Source organism: Carassius auratus, unplaced genomic scaffold (assembly GCF_003368295.1).
Source record: "Carassius auratus strain Wakin unplaced genomic scaffold, ASM336829v1 scaf_tig00040859, whole genome shotgun sequence".
Classification (NCBI taxonomy): Eukaryota; Metazoa; Chordata; class Actinopteri; order Cypriniformes; family Cyprinidae; genus Carassius; species Carassius auratus.
In genome coordinates this window covers 69,645-85,000 of record NW_020526613.1, presented here as the reverse complement: position 1 = coordinate 85,000, position 15,356 = coordinate 69,645, and the positions used below count along the sequence as shown (strand labels likewise).

At 32.1% G+C, this 15,356-nt stretch overlaps 1 pseudogene; it reads right to left on the bottom strand.

The window, feature by feature from the left end:
* Positions 1-14,834, bottom strand: part of LOC113084880 (striatin-like) — a 29,705-nt pseudogene extending 14,871 nt beyond the window's left edge.
* Between the last annotated feature and the right edge of the window lie 522 nt (positions 14,835-15,356).

The following is a 15,356-nucleotide window of genomic DNA, read 5'->3' as shown; positions in this document are numbered from 1 at the left end:
AATAAAAAAATATATTAATTTGACAGCAGTATAAACAAGTGCATTAAAGAAGAACATGGGCAGGATGTTTTTAAAATATGAATACAGAAAATAAAATTATTCTGAGGAATAATCAACAGATTAAATGATTAACAAAATAATAGTTATTTATAACTATACTCTTGATTTAAACACATAAGGAGTGAAAAAAAGAAAACAAATAATTTATCAAAGATTAATTCAACAATGTTGCTTGTTAACAATGTTCATTTTATTTTTTAAATTATTAAGTTGAAATTATTTTTTTTAATACATTTTCATTTTCATTTTTTAATTGCACTCTTTCTTCCAGTTAATTATTCAATAATTATTTAAAAGATTGTTTATTTTAAATAATTTCTAAAATATAAATTATAAGTATTTGTTTAAATTGGTTACAATTAAAATATTAATTCATTTTATTTATAAATTGAATATTTTTCAAAATTTACAATTATAAAATGTTATTATTTTGTAAAATATAAATACATTTAATTTATTAAAAACATTTTTAAATGCATATTCATATTTCGATCATGCATATTTTTTTTTATTGCACTTTTTCATGCAATTAACCAATAGTTAAATCAATTAACAAAACAACAGCTACAAGAAGTAGATTTAAGGAGAAAAAGACAGAAAACAGCAAATCTAATAATATTTTAAGGATATAATTTTGAGTGTAAATTCAGATTAAATGAGCAGTGGCACACATCAGATGAATTCAGTATTAAAGCGGGGTAACTTTAAGAAGAAAGAAGGTGCTTCTTGATGAGCCAGAAGGACTGAATCTAGGGTGTGTAATTATTCGGTGTGTTCTCCCAGGTTTCCCTGCGTCTGAATGATAGTGGATGTGTATAAATGGAGCAGTGACTCATGGTGAGGATGAATAAGCTTCAAACGGTCCTGGCTCGCTGTAATCAGCACATAATACTGATGAAGATGAGTGTTTACTGACCGCTCCTGTTTGAGAGCGTATTCCAGCATCTTGATCCGTCTCACCAGATCCTTCTTCAGGTTCTCCTGGCCTTTCCTCTCGCCCTGCAGGAACGCTATCTGAGCCTGCAATAAATCACACATAGATATATTCAGTATTTATATAGAGCTAGAAATCAGCCTTGAAATAATCATTTTTATGACATTAGAGAAATTTCCATGAAGATATGCCTTTGAAGAGCATTTGTAACATTATTGAATTGACTGACAATTAAGTATAAAAAAAAAAAACTTTTCATTACACCAATTGTTTTTTATGACGATAAAAAAAAAACTGAAAATAAAACCAAATAAAAAAATATGAGTACATTTTTTAAATTCATGCCAATAAAAACAATAAATAAAAAAAGTATGTTTTCAATAGTGTAATTTTTTTAAATTGCATAAAAATATAATTATAAAAAAATATACCAAAAAAAATAAATAATAATATAATTGAAAATTTCTAATTTATGACGTTATTTTAATTATTCCAAATGAAATATATATATATTTAATAAATTGGAAAAACAGAATGATTTTCATTACACTGCAAAAAAAAAAAAAGTTGTAAGTTCAAAGTTGTAAATAAAGTTGTAAAGCAATGATGAGGCCGTCATCCAGAAGATCCACTCTGCATTCAGTTATTATTAACACTGAACCTAAAGATACGTCATAACCTGATTGGATGCTTTTATGATGTATATTCTGTCAACACACACACACACACACACACACACACACAGTCAGAGTGCAGTCGTGTCCATCATAACAGGGATATTAATGATGTATTATTTGATAAAAATACGATCTGATTAAAGCCACACTAAACTGGCTGATTCCAGCAGACGCATCCCTTTCCAAAAAAGGCTATCTTGTATTTTCTCCCCGGAGGAAGTGAGAGAGATTAGGAGCGTTGGAGAGCAAGAAAAGCGTGTGAATTCAGAAATAGTGCAGTGACGTCTGTGGGCCCACTCGCCTCCAGAGAGGCGTCTCTTGACATGCCTGCAGAGAAACACTGGAGGACCCACATCTCTGGAGGAGGATTCCACATTCAGTATTGTGTTTACACCACAAGTGAAGGAAATTACTGAAGACAAACGATTTAAAACTATTGAAACCATATTTACCTTATTTGTGAAATTTATGGAAAAAGCCGTGTTTTCAGTGAAGGTTAGTATTCTAAATATACTAATAAATAAAGAAATAAATAATAATTAAATTATTTTATTTTAGCCAGTTGCCATTTGGTTTAAACTGAAATACTTAAACGAAATAAACTAAAAATAAAAGCTAAAACTAATATATATATATATATATATATATATATATATATATATATATATATATATATATATATATATATATATATATATATATATATATATATATAAATATATTTTTTTATTACAATTAAAATTATCAATGTTTTTTATATTTTAATTTTGTAATTTTGTGAATAACTAAAACTAAAACCATAAAAACACAATAAAATAAACATTAACCAAAAAACTAATTTTGTCACCTAGTTGCCAATTTAACATTTAAAATTTTCTCATTTTTAAAGTTGAAAACTAAAACTATATTATAAAAAAAACAAAACACACAATTAAAATGAAAACAGAAAATATAAAATGAAATTCAAAATATATAAAAAAAAATTATAATCTGAAATAATATCAAAATAAATGTAAAAAATGTCTCAGCTTTAACAAGTTCTGTAAAGCAAACACACTTTAAAGACATGAAACAACATTCACAACTCGTTAACAATGAAATTCCAATATTCATAACTATAATGAATTGTCCAAATGATGAAAAGTTTGTCTCGATGAAAACAGTTGGAAAAAAGAAAGACATATTGATGACGTCAGGTGAAAAGGAAACATCAGCATTTAGCTTCTGTTTCTGAATTGGGTTGAAACCACACAGAACTGGCCTTAAATTAAAAGATGTGAAATTAAAGACAGTAACTGCAAAGTTCTACAATACAAACAACACAATCAACACACATTCAATAAGATGTTTCTTAATCACCATTCAGTATTTGTTTTGGTTTTAAATTAAAAAAAGGTCTTTACCAGTGAGACTACATTAAAAGTTAATTAATACAAACACACACCTCATTTTTTTGATTATGTTAGATAATGCATTAAGCAATGCTAACCTTACTGTTAATCTTAAAAAATATTTGTCATTTTCTTTATGCAAAATATTAAGTGCAACATCAGTATCCATAAATGTTGAGTAATCTGAGCGCACAACTGGAGATAACTCATCATATACAGGTTCAGACAAAGACTTGTGGTTACGTGCGGCATGAAAACCAGATGCACTGGCAGCGTTGTGACGAGTAAAGCAGACTCACAGCAGCTCAGTGTAGCGTCTCGTTGAGCAACAGCGTGTGTGTGTGTGTGTGTGTGTTCAACGCTTTCATTCTGCTTGAGCAAGCTGTGGTCGGTTAGAAATGACTGAGCGCTCAACTGTTCCCGCGCTCACAACCAATTCAGTATCACTGTTCAAACGCTCTTATCTGCAGTCAGCAGTCGAGCAGACGCCTTAACAAAGAACTCAACTCAAAACACTTCATCATATCTCACCCACGTGAGCAAATATATATATAAAATAACAGACTAAATCTGCATAGTTAGTGAAATTAAATGATTATTCGATATTCAAAGACTTTGTAAAAACTAAGTTAATATTTGCTAAAAGCTGACGGTAGATAAGAATGCATTAAGTGTTTGCCTTCCTGTTACTAATAATATAAAAGTAAACGCTGTAACACTTTTTTTGTATATTGTTTACTCTGTTTAAGAGTTCTGCATCATTTATTAGTCATAACTGTTAAACAGAGACAACTAAATAATGGAGATGAGAAGGAGAGCCTTGTGTGCTCAGGTCTCACTGCTTTCAAATTAAAAGTCCAGGAATTTTAAATAAAATATGAGTTGACATAAGCTATCAGGCAGAACTGAAAAATATATTTTCTTATGCCAATAATATAAAAAAAAAATATCGGCTGACATATCGGACAAAAAGAAAAATATATTGTCTGATGCTGATAATAAAATAATGCTAAATATCGGCCAAAAAGAGAAATATATTGTCTGATGCTGATAATAAAATAATGCTAAATATCGGCTGACATATCGGCCAAAAAGAAAAATATATTGTCTGATGCGGAAAATAAAAAAAATTCAAAATATCGGCCAAAAAGAAAAATATATTGTCTGATGCAGAAAATAAAAAAAATTAAAAATATCGGCCAAAAAGAAAAATATATTGTCTGATGCTGATAATAAAATAATGCTAAATATCGGCCAAAAAGAGAAATATATTGTCTGATGCTGATAATAAAATAATGCTAAATATTGGCCAAAAAGAGAAATATATTGTCTGATGCTGATAATAAAATAATGCTAAATATCGGCCAAAAAGAGAAATATATTGTCTGATGCTGATAATAAAATAATGCTAAATATCGGCCAAAAAGAGAAATATATTGTCTGATGCTGATAATAAAATAATGCTAAATATCGGCCAAAAAGAGAAATATATTGTCTGATGCTGATAATAAAATAATGCTAAATATCGGCCAAAAAGAGAAATATATTGTCTGATGCTGATAATAAAATAATGCTAAATATCGGCTGACATATCGGCCAAAAAGAAAAATATATTGTCTGATGCGGAAAATAAAAAAAAATGAAAAATATCGGCCAAAAAAGAAAAATATATTGTCTGATGCTGATAATAAAATAATGCTAAATATCGGCCAAAAAGAGAAATATATTGTCTGATGCTGATAATAAAATAATGCTAAATATCGTCCAAAAAGAGAAATATATTGTCTGATGCTGATAATAAAATAATGCTAAATATCGTCCAAAAAGAGAAATATATTGTCTGATGCTGATAATAAAATAATGCTAAATATCGGCCAAAAAGAGAAATATATTGTCTGATGCTGATAATAAAATAATGCTAAATATCGGCCAAAAAGAAAAATATATTGTCTGATGCTGATAATAAAATAATGCTAAATATCGGCCAAAAAGAGAAATATACTGTCTGATGCTGATAATAAAATAATGCTAAATATCGTCCAAAAAGAGAAATATATTGTCTGATGCTGATAATAAAATAATGCTAAATATCGGCCAAAAAGAGAAATATATTGTCTGATGCTGATAATAAAATAATGCTAAATATCGGCTGACATATCGGCCAAAAAGAAAAATATATTGTCTGATGCTGATAATAAAATAATGCTAAATATCGGCCAAAAAGAGAAATATATTGTCTGATGCTGATAATAAAATAATGCTAAATATCGTCCAAAAAGAGAAATATATTGTCTGATGCTGATAATAAAATAATGCTAAATATCGTCCAAAAAGAGAAATATATTGTCTGATGCTGATAATAAAATAATGCTAAATATCGGCCAAAAAGAGAAATATATTGTCTGATGCTGATAATAAAATAATGCTAAATATCGGCCAAAAAGAGAAATATATTGTCTGATGCTGATAATAAAATAATGCTAAATATCAGCCAAAAAGAGAAATATATTGTCTGATGCTGATAATAAAATAATGCTAAATATCGGCCAAAAAGAGAAATATACTGTCTGATGCTGATAATAAAATAATGCTAAATATCGGCCAAAAAGAGAAATATATTGTCTGATGCTGATAATAAAATAATGCTAAATATCGGCCAAACAGAAAAATATATTGTCTGATGCGGAACAAAAATAAAAATTCAAAATATCGGCCAAACAGAAAAATATACTGTCTGATGCTGATAATAAAAAGATGCCAAATATCGGCTGACATCAGGGATGGTTCAACTTAAACCTTATTAAGCATCTGTAAAATGTTTTGCTATAAATAACACATTAACCAAACAGGGTTCAGCTAATATACGTTTCTGTTCTGTTGATCAAAATATAAAAACCTTGCTACATTTATAATGTTAGAAACTGTCTGCGAAAGCTCTTTCTGATAACACAATATCTCTACAGCTTACTTGGCACCAAAAAAATCCCATGGGACCCGTCACAATCTGATGAGGATGAGTTCAAATCAACAGGTAAAGGACTAAGAAACAGATGAATGAATGAGCTCAGGGTTACCGCTCATTTGGATCCCTGTACGATCCTACACAGGATATCCTCTAATGGCGTCTGCTGGCCAGAACGTGCACTACTTAGGGGTCAGTTAATGGTCTGTGTGGTCTTAATAGTGAGGATGGATTTATGAGTGCTCCCCGAGGGCAGGTGTTGCACGTCAGGAAAGAGTGGGAGGATCAGCAGTGTGTCATCTTCCCTTTGAACACGTCCAACAAAAATGCAGCTAAAAGGGCTTCACCAGCGCCTGAACCAGTGCTTAGCATTTCAAATCAACATTTATAGGCTTCAGCAGTGTTTGGTTGAGTGGAGCGCCCACATGCATTCACCCTACAGCAGAGGGATTTTGAAATGAGCAGAATTTCCTCGATGTGGAGATCAGCACTGGTTTCTGAGATAGAGGAAGTCTGCATTCATACAGTAAAGATCATCGGAATCGGTGAAATATTTAAGTTAGTGATCGTTCAGCTAAATAAAGTAACTATATATTTACACAGACTTAAATGGCTCTTTTTTATTTTTAGTAATTTAGTTACGCTCTTCTGTTGGTTTTATTAGTAGTTGTTTTTTTTAACACGATATTGTATAATTATTCATATATATAATGTAATGTAATTTAATTCCTATATAAAAATACCATAAAATAAAATGGTATAAAAAAGGAAAACGAGATGTTCCTACAATCTAAGTAAAAATACAAAACTTAAATATTGGGTGAAATATTAAAACTTTAATAAGATTTTAATTTGAAAAGATGATAAACAAATAGTTTATTTTTTTAGAAAACACTACTTGCACTATTTATTTTGGTTTTTATTAATATTCTGATTTAGCTTATTTTATTTTTTTTATTATCTAAGTACTTTTTAAATGCAATTTTATCATTTGTATTGGTTTTTTGAACACACTACTTGCCATATTTTTTTTGCTATATTATAAATTCCATAAAATAATGCAAAAATATGCAGCTAGATTTCTGGGTAAAATATAACAAATATTCAAGGCATTTAAGTTATAAAGTAACCATACGGTAATAAAGTTATGCATTACTTATAATTCAATCTATAATTTAATATATAATTTATAATTTAATTGTTATTACTTGTGTTGTTTTTGGCATTTGTATTAGTTGCATGAATGTGGGTCAGAACTGAACTCAATGTTGTTCTGTCCTGTGCATGTGACTGACCCACTGGCCTCTATATTCATGGTTTTGTGTCATCCCAGCTTATGCATCAGTTTACAAGCAATAATCAGACTGAAAGGCCTTCATGTAAACACCTCAATCAATGCGACTAAAATTGAAAGGGGTTTTGTAACTGAAATAGTCTTATTAACATTAAACACTATTTTCTCAGTGGAACATCTTGCATATATCTGAATATCAGCACAGATTTCACGGTTCATACCAATTCCACAAACATAATCTGATTTCAATTCAATATAAATTAATTGGATATGTAGGAGGTAAAACATGTCAATTTTCATTTAAGGAGAACTTAACTAAAGCTGTAAACAGGGAACCCTGTCCGTAATGTTATCATATAAATGGTAAAAAAACAAAACAATGTAATATCTATTTATTTTTTTAGATATGACAAACAACACTTGAGTAGTAAACAAATATTTAAAATGCACATACAGCAGTTTTATCAACTTTGTACTGATATAATTATGTTTCTACTTTCTACGATGCACAGCATTTAAACTGTGGATGTCATAAAAACTGATTTCAAGACAGATTCATTCAGACTAATATTACAGCACTAAAATAATGTTTTGTTCATGTATAAAACTGTAAACAATACAGAATAAAACACAGTTACCCAAACTTTTTAATATAAAGGGCCAAATATTTAACTTGGTCGAGGGCCAAAATTAAATGCATTATATCTGACTACATTTTAAAATATTTAATAATTTATTAAATAATTAAATTTTTTACTTATTAAATAAAAGTAACTTTTTTTTGTCAACTTTAACAATGCAAAAGTAATTTTTTTTTTTTTTTCCAAAAATGAAAAATTAATTAATTAGAAAAGAAGATTTCTGAAATATAATTTTTGCTTGTGATTTGGCGCACACTAAAAGTGCACAATGTCGGACACTTCGTGCACTTCATGTAATGCAAAATTCATACACTTGAGTACATATCTGGGACGTAAGGACGCTGGGGATGGTAGATTGTGAAATGATCATGGCTCTTCCTGATGTGAGGTGTGATGCCGGGCGTTTACCTGACACAACAGTGAACATACCTCACTGTACAAGGACAGACTTGCTTTTACGGGCTGTGAGCCATGAACACAACAACCACGGCTGGCGTTACTAGAGCATGCTGGGACATAAAGCAGACACACTGGTTCTTACGAGATACACGCTTCTCCAAATGACTGCTTTTCCCAGGAGGAAAAACCCCAACAACACAGGGTTTAAAGCACCAGAAGCACTCATGTCCAAACAGGGCAATTTCACTATTACTTGTATTTAGTTTTATTGTATATATATATATATATATATATATACACACACACACACACACACATTTTATTTAAATATATTTTTATATTAATATTCAAAGCCTGTAAAATGTATATTTTAGTTTTAAGTGTAAATCATAATATATATATTATTTATTTTTAATAAGAAAAATTATTTTTATATTTTCATTTTTCAATTTAATTTTAGTTAAAAAAAAATTTAATTTTGTAATCCACTTTTGTAATTTTTATTAATATTTGGCTTTTTTAAATATCACATTTCGGGTTTAATTCATTTTATGTATTTTTCAGTTATAGATTTCGTTTCAGTTTTTATTTATTTCCATTTAGTAATTTTATCGCTTCAACTTATTTCAGTTGGTTGCCAAGCAAGCACATCTAATTTTCATTTTAATTTAGGTTTTTCATCTAATATTACTATTTGATTGTATTTCAGCTTTATTTAATGAGCATAACAGTTTTTAGTAGTTGTAGTTAACTGTAATAACCCTGGTCTGAGCTGGAACTCAAAGCACATGAAGTAAGAGTTTGTCAGGAATGAGGCAGATGAGCAGATGAGGGTCAGATTAGTTCACCGCTCGAGCTGTTCAGAAGGAAATAAAGCCGTGAGTGATCGACTGAGTCAATGAGCTGATGTCAAACCTGAGCTGAAGCCCGTGGGAAACACACCCGACACACGGAGGAAACCTGAGAGAGCCGGAGCCGGAGCCGACGGGCCGCAGATCAGATGGCACACGCAGATGGTCACGCTAAGCTTTCACATGCTCCAACACGCACACATGACAAGAGCAGAGACGCTCGCAACCCGAAAAGAGTGAGTGAAACACATGAGCATGGAACACTAGCATTCAGCTAACTGCTTACTGTAGTACACACTAGCCTAAATACAGCATCCTACTGTTTTTAACAGGATTCAGTAGAATAGCATCAGTGCACTTCTTCAGTAGTGATGGTTCTGGTTCTTCGAGGGCTGATGCAGATATTAGAGCTTGTCTTTGTGAGAGACAGAGACAGAAAATGTTCATCGAGATGCTCATGCCATGCTAGTTTGGTCTGGTCAGAGGAGAACTGGTTTCTCCCAAGGTTTTTTCTCCATTTCTGTCACCGATAGAGTTTTGGTTCCTTGCCGCCATCCCCTTTGGCTTTCTTAGCTGACTGACATCACTGAATCATCAATGAACTGGAAAATGACTGGTTGTTATTGTCCTCTTGCACTACTGAAAGACTAGTTTCCAGTTTGCTGCTTTGACGCAATCAGTTTTGGATAAAGCCCTATAGAAGTAACCTCATGTGTACATGCCAGTCTGACAACACTTCCATTCCTAGTCAACACACACACACACACACACACACACACACAGTTTGTGAAACTCTGAGCTCATTTCCTGGCGTCACCTGTATTCAAACGCTGTGGCCTCCATCACCACAAACAACATCATGTGATCAAGCCGTGTCTCATGTCAACATCACCCAATGCAAAGCTATTCATTTATTTGTGTTATTTATAACCTACTATTGCTCGTATCAATTCGTATAATTGTACTTTTCAGTCATTTTTATTAAGTTCATTACATGCTTTTATTCATGTTTTAAGATTCATTCTAATTAAGAAATTGATTTTAGGTTTGATTTATTTTTCAATTCAGTATTAGTCGTTATTGATTTCATGCAACACTCCCACATGCAATGCAGTATTATTATTAATATACTATTATGGGCTCTATTAATATTTTGTTTTCCGCTTTCATTTTAATTTTTTTTTATTTTGTTATGTGCTTTTGTCATTTTTATTAGTTTTATTATCATTTTTTATCATTCCATGTCAGCAATTACTCAATGCAATGCAGTGTACAACTTCAGTATTATTTATATAGTATTATTTGTCTCTTTTTAATATTTTGAGTAGCTTTTCATTTTGTTTTCAGGTTTCATTTTTAATTATTTTTTAGTACTTTTGTTATGGGCTTTTGCCATTTTTGTAACTATTCAGATTTTATTTATTTTCACTTAAAATCATTCTAATTTCTAATTTTCTTTTTGTTTAATCCATTCCATTTTAGCATTATTTGAACACAAATGCATTAGTTTTAGTCCACCATAACAATCCTGATGCAATGGAGCGTGTATGCATACAGACTAACTCTAATTGGTTCCAGAAGCACTGCTTTGGCTGTAGTACTGGTGTTTTATAGGGGGACATATTAAGAGAAGCAGTGTGTCGGAGAGGATGCTAACAGCATGCTACAATCCCTGCCAATGATCAATAGCCTGTAAAACACCGTCACTAATAGCTGAGCTACTGAACCATCCCGACCGCTCTCTGATCGAGTGTGATGTGAGTCATGTGGAAGGACCTAAAGGGCTCGTCAGACTCCAGCTTATACTCAAGCCTGGCGTTCCCGTTTCCCAGCCGAGGACACGACGAGAGTGAGAATCAGCAGTATGAGTCAGAAAACTCATCAGCTTCTGTCCCGGCGTCACACGAACACTGCCTACACTCTCTGCGTCTCGTTTGTGATGCTAATGGCCTTTCATTTCTCACCGCTGCGGCTCGTACTTCAGGTAGCAGGAGCTTACATGCAGACGGAGTGAATTCTATTCCTTTCTATTGATCGTCAAGGTGTGATTTGGACATATGACATATCTCCTACACACCGTCGCCCACGCAGAGCTATGAAAGAAACGAAGCATCAGTCAGGATCTCCTCAGCTAGATGCTGTTTTCTACAGATCATTGGTACCAAACATACACATGCAAAAATCTTACGATATCAGTCCTTCCACAGTATACTGATAAACGCTCACATGCAAACATGCATGGAAACTAGTGTACATTTCTGGGTCAAAATGCCATTTTAAAGGCATCATTGGGTTAATGATCCTCTGTGGCGGCTCAAAACTCTGATCCACCTCAGCCCCTCGTATGAAAGCACACAGATATATATGCATTCATACATTACATAATGCATGAATATCCATCATCAAACTGTCTACATCTCAAAGTTTTGGTATCATAACGCGATGCACATCGTGATGTAAACAAACGATGAATGTTGCACACCTACAGAATGAAGTTGTGTTGTGCCTTATTAAGCGCTAACAGCCAAATACATACAAAGTTATGCCAAAATGCCCATCTTAATGAGTATTCACGTAAACGGTGTAACTAATTTATGCTAATAGTATATAGGCTATTAAAACATAAGCACAATTCATTTTAGTTGTATCTTGTTATTGTATTTGTTTGTGCTATTGCTTGTCATTTATCTATTCTTATTTTATTACTGACTGTTAACTTGTCTTTTTTAGTTCAATTCAAATTTTGAAAGTTCTTTTTAAGAATCTTTCTCTCAATATAAATATAATTATGAAACCGAGAGTTCCGCTCCTTGATTCTGATTGGCTGAGCCGCGTTCGAAGCTGTTGTGATTTACGCTACAAAGTAACACACACCTTTGTTTACTTCTGTGTGTTGCTTGGCAACCACTTTGTAGCAACCTCAACTGTTTCTGAGGAGCTGCATTGTTAAGTGGAGAAACTGTTTTTATACTTTATTTGCTGTTTTATTTTGTGAAACCTTACTGTGTATATGGAATAACCGTTTTATAAAAGCAATAATCCCCGTGAAGCCGTGGTTTACAGTGAATTTATAACAGCTGAGGAGGTTATAGGCCTAAATACCCAACAACGCCCCATAAATTCACTCTAAAGATCAAATAAAATAAGCCCCATCAGACTCTGACTGTAAATGACAATGCAGTTAAATGCCTTAACATCTTAATTTTCCCCGTCCTGATCTGGCTACTGGTCAAGCGGGTCATCTCTCACATGACCAGCTCAGTTTCCGCTCACGCTTTCTGTTTGTCCTTCATTCATCACGCTTAATAAAACACGCAGACCAAATGAAGTGACTGTACAGACGTCCGGGGAAACGACCCATAAATGCCAAAGATATTCCTACAGCATTCATTAATCAATCGCTGGCCTTTAGGACTAAATACCTGATCTCAAGCACACAGAAGTGCACTTCAAGGACTTAGAAGTAGTAAAGTATGACATTGCACAAGAGTACGTAGAGATCCGGCCACTGTGATTTAAGTTAATGTACTAAAATAACCAAAACTAAAATAAAAATTAATAAACTATATAACATATATAAAATAAAAAATATGTAATTAGTGCTGTCAGAAAATTAAATAAAAGTTTATGTGCACTGTGTATATTTATTATGTATATAAATACACACACATGCATGTTTTATTTCTATATTAAAATATTTATATATAATATAAATTATATAAATTTAAGTGTGTTATTACATGTAAATATTTTCTAAATATATTCTGTATGTGTGTGTATTTATATATACATAATAAATATACACAGTACAAATACATAGTGTAAACAAAAACGTTTATTTTGGATGCGATTATTTGCGATTAATCGTTTGACAGCATTAATAATAATAATATCAAATAAATCTAAAAACATAAAAACTGTCAGAGAGACAGCAATACTATAGTAGTGCTGCATTATGAGTTAACTAGACAGTTTACACTAGATGGTCACTAGTAGCCTCAGAGGAGTGTCTGGAAGCAGATAACGCAGACGGATGATGATGTCACTGCAGCCTCTGACATCATCGTGAGGAATCAGACACAAACGAGAACCTCACCGAAACACCACACAGTAAACCAGGAATGCCAAAAAAAAAAAAAACACATTTCGTTTTAAAGTTGAAAGTATTTAAGCCATTAAGCCTTTTTATTATTATTATTCATTGCATTGCTACATTATTTTCATGAGAATTAATGTCTGGATGCATGCTTACATTTTGAGTTTGCAATTTTCTATTATGATTATTATTAGACATGACTAAATCATGCTAAATCATGAAAATGACTCCAGACATCATTTATAATAAATAAATAAATAAAATAGCAAGATAACATATTAATATGAAAAATTATATTATATATATATATATATATATATATATTCAATTACTTTGTACATACTCATGTCATAATATATATTTTAAGCAAAAAAAAAAAAAGAATTTACAATATATAAAATGCATATAAAGATTTTTTTGAGGGGTTTTTATTTTTCTTAATTTTATTTATTATTCTAAATGTATGTAAATTAAAATGGCTTATTTATAAAGTACTGGCATGCTATATTAAAATCTACATTATACATAAAATGTCCCTTTTTTGTCAAGAATATTATTTCATATATATATATTCTGCTAAACTACACTGTACAGTCATAATATTTTTAAAAGCAAAATAAAAAAAGTAATTAACAAGATATACAATAAATATAAAAAATATGTTTTTAATTTGTAGTTTTTATTTTTCTTTAAGCAAAAATTAAGTAATTTATAAATACTAGTCAATTTAAAATACTGACATGCTATATTAAAATCTACATAATACAGAAAATATTTTTTTTTATATCTAGAATATAATTATATAAATATGTTGTTAGACTTTATTTTCTTTATGCAACATACAATTTGTTATTTGCATGTAGGACAAAGCTAACATACATTTAGAACTCTACAAGCACATTTTTAGAATTTAAGAAATTTAAAAACTGCAGACAGAGCAGAACCCTAAATTATGTTCCTCTCTTCACATCTACCTGTCAAGATCATATTACAAACCAAAAATAAGAGGTATTATTTTCTCTCTGTCGGTTCGAGTCGCAGTATGGATTGGGTTTCAGACCGGAGGAGAGAGAAACTCGAGTGTTTGAGTGACAGCAGCGCGAGAGAGAACATCTGATTGAGTCTTGTCGGAACGCGTTTAAAATCACCTCAGAAAATAACGGTCGGAAAAGGCGCGTTACCTGCAGCTCGGCCCGCTCCAGCTCCCACTGCGCTCGTTCCACCTCGAACCGGGCCCACTCGTGCTGCAGAAAGTGTAAAAATCCCCGGGATACTGTACTGAGCGCGGGCCGTCTCTCCACCGCCGCCGTCGCCCGGTTGAGGCGCTTTCGCTCCTCCGGGAAGAACCGAGTTGTTGTTGTTGTTGAAGAACACACCGGGGCCCGCCTGCTCGTCCATGGCTAGGACGGGAATCGGAGGTCTGGTCGACCACACGGACACTAGATTACGTCCGATCGCTCGCTTCGATATCCGCCTCGGTACTAGAACGGGAAACGGTGCGGCTGCGGCTCCACTCACCGCGAGCTGCTGCTGTCTGCTGTCACTTCACGACGTTTCCGCTAGTGCTGTCCGATTCACGAATGACTCGTTCTTGTGAGTCGATTCGCTGAACTGAACCGGTCGAACCGTTTTTTTTTTTTTTTAAATAACGTAAAAATGTACTAAATTTGAAGTTACAAAAATATATTTTAACGATTTTTGATTGTAATGGTTTATTTTGTACAGTATTCTATAATGTGTAGTCTCTCATAAAAACTGTCTATAATATTTATAAAAGAATTGTAAAACATATTTTATTGTTTTTGTGTCATCAAATGTTGAAAAAAAAATATTATGGAACATGTAAGAATTGTATCTGTCAAAAACATAATCGGGGATAAAATTAGCTACACTAAGTACATTTAACCACTATATATTTTTTTAATCAAACAACAAAAATTGCACGTTAACTGCACGCATGTCAATGAAGCCTTTAAAGAACCGACTCGTCCGAACGAGCAGATTCTATCAAATGAATCGCGCTTCTCAATGCTGGTTTCCGCTCATTTCAC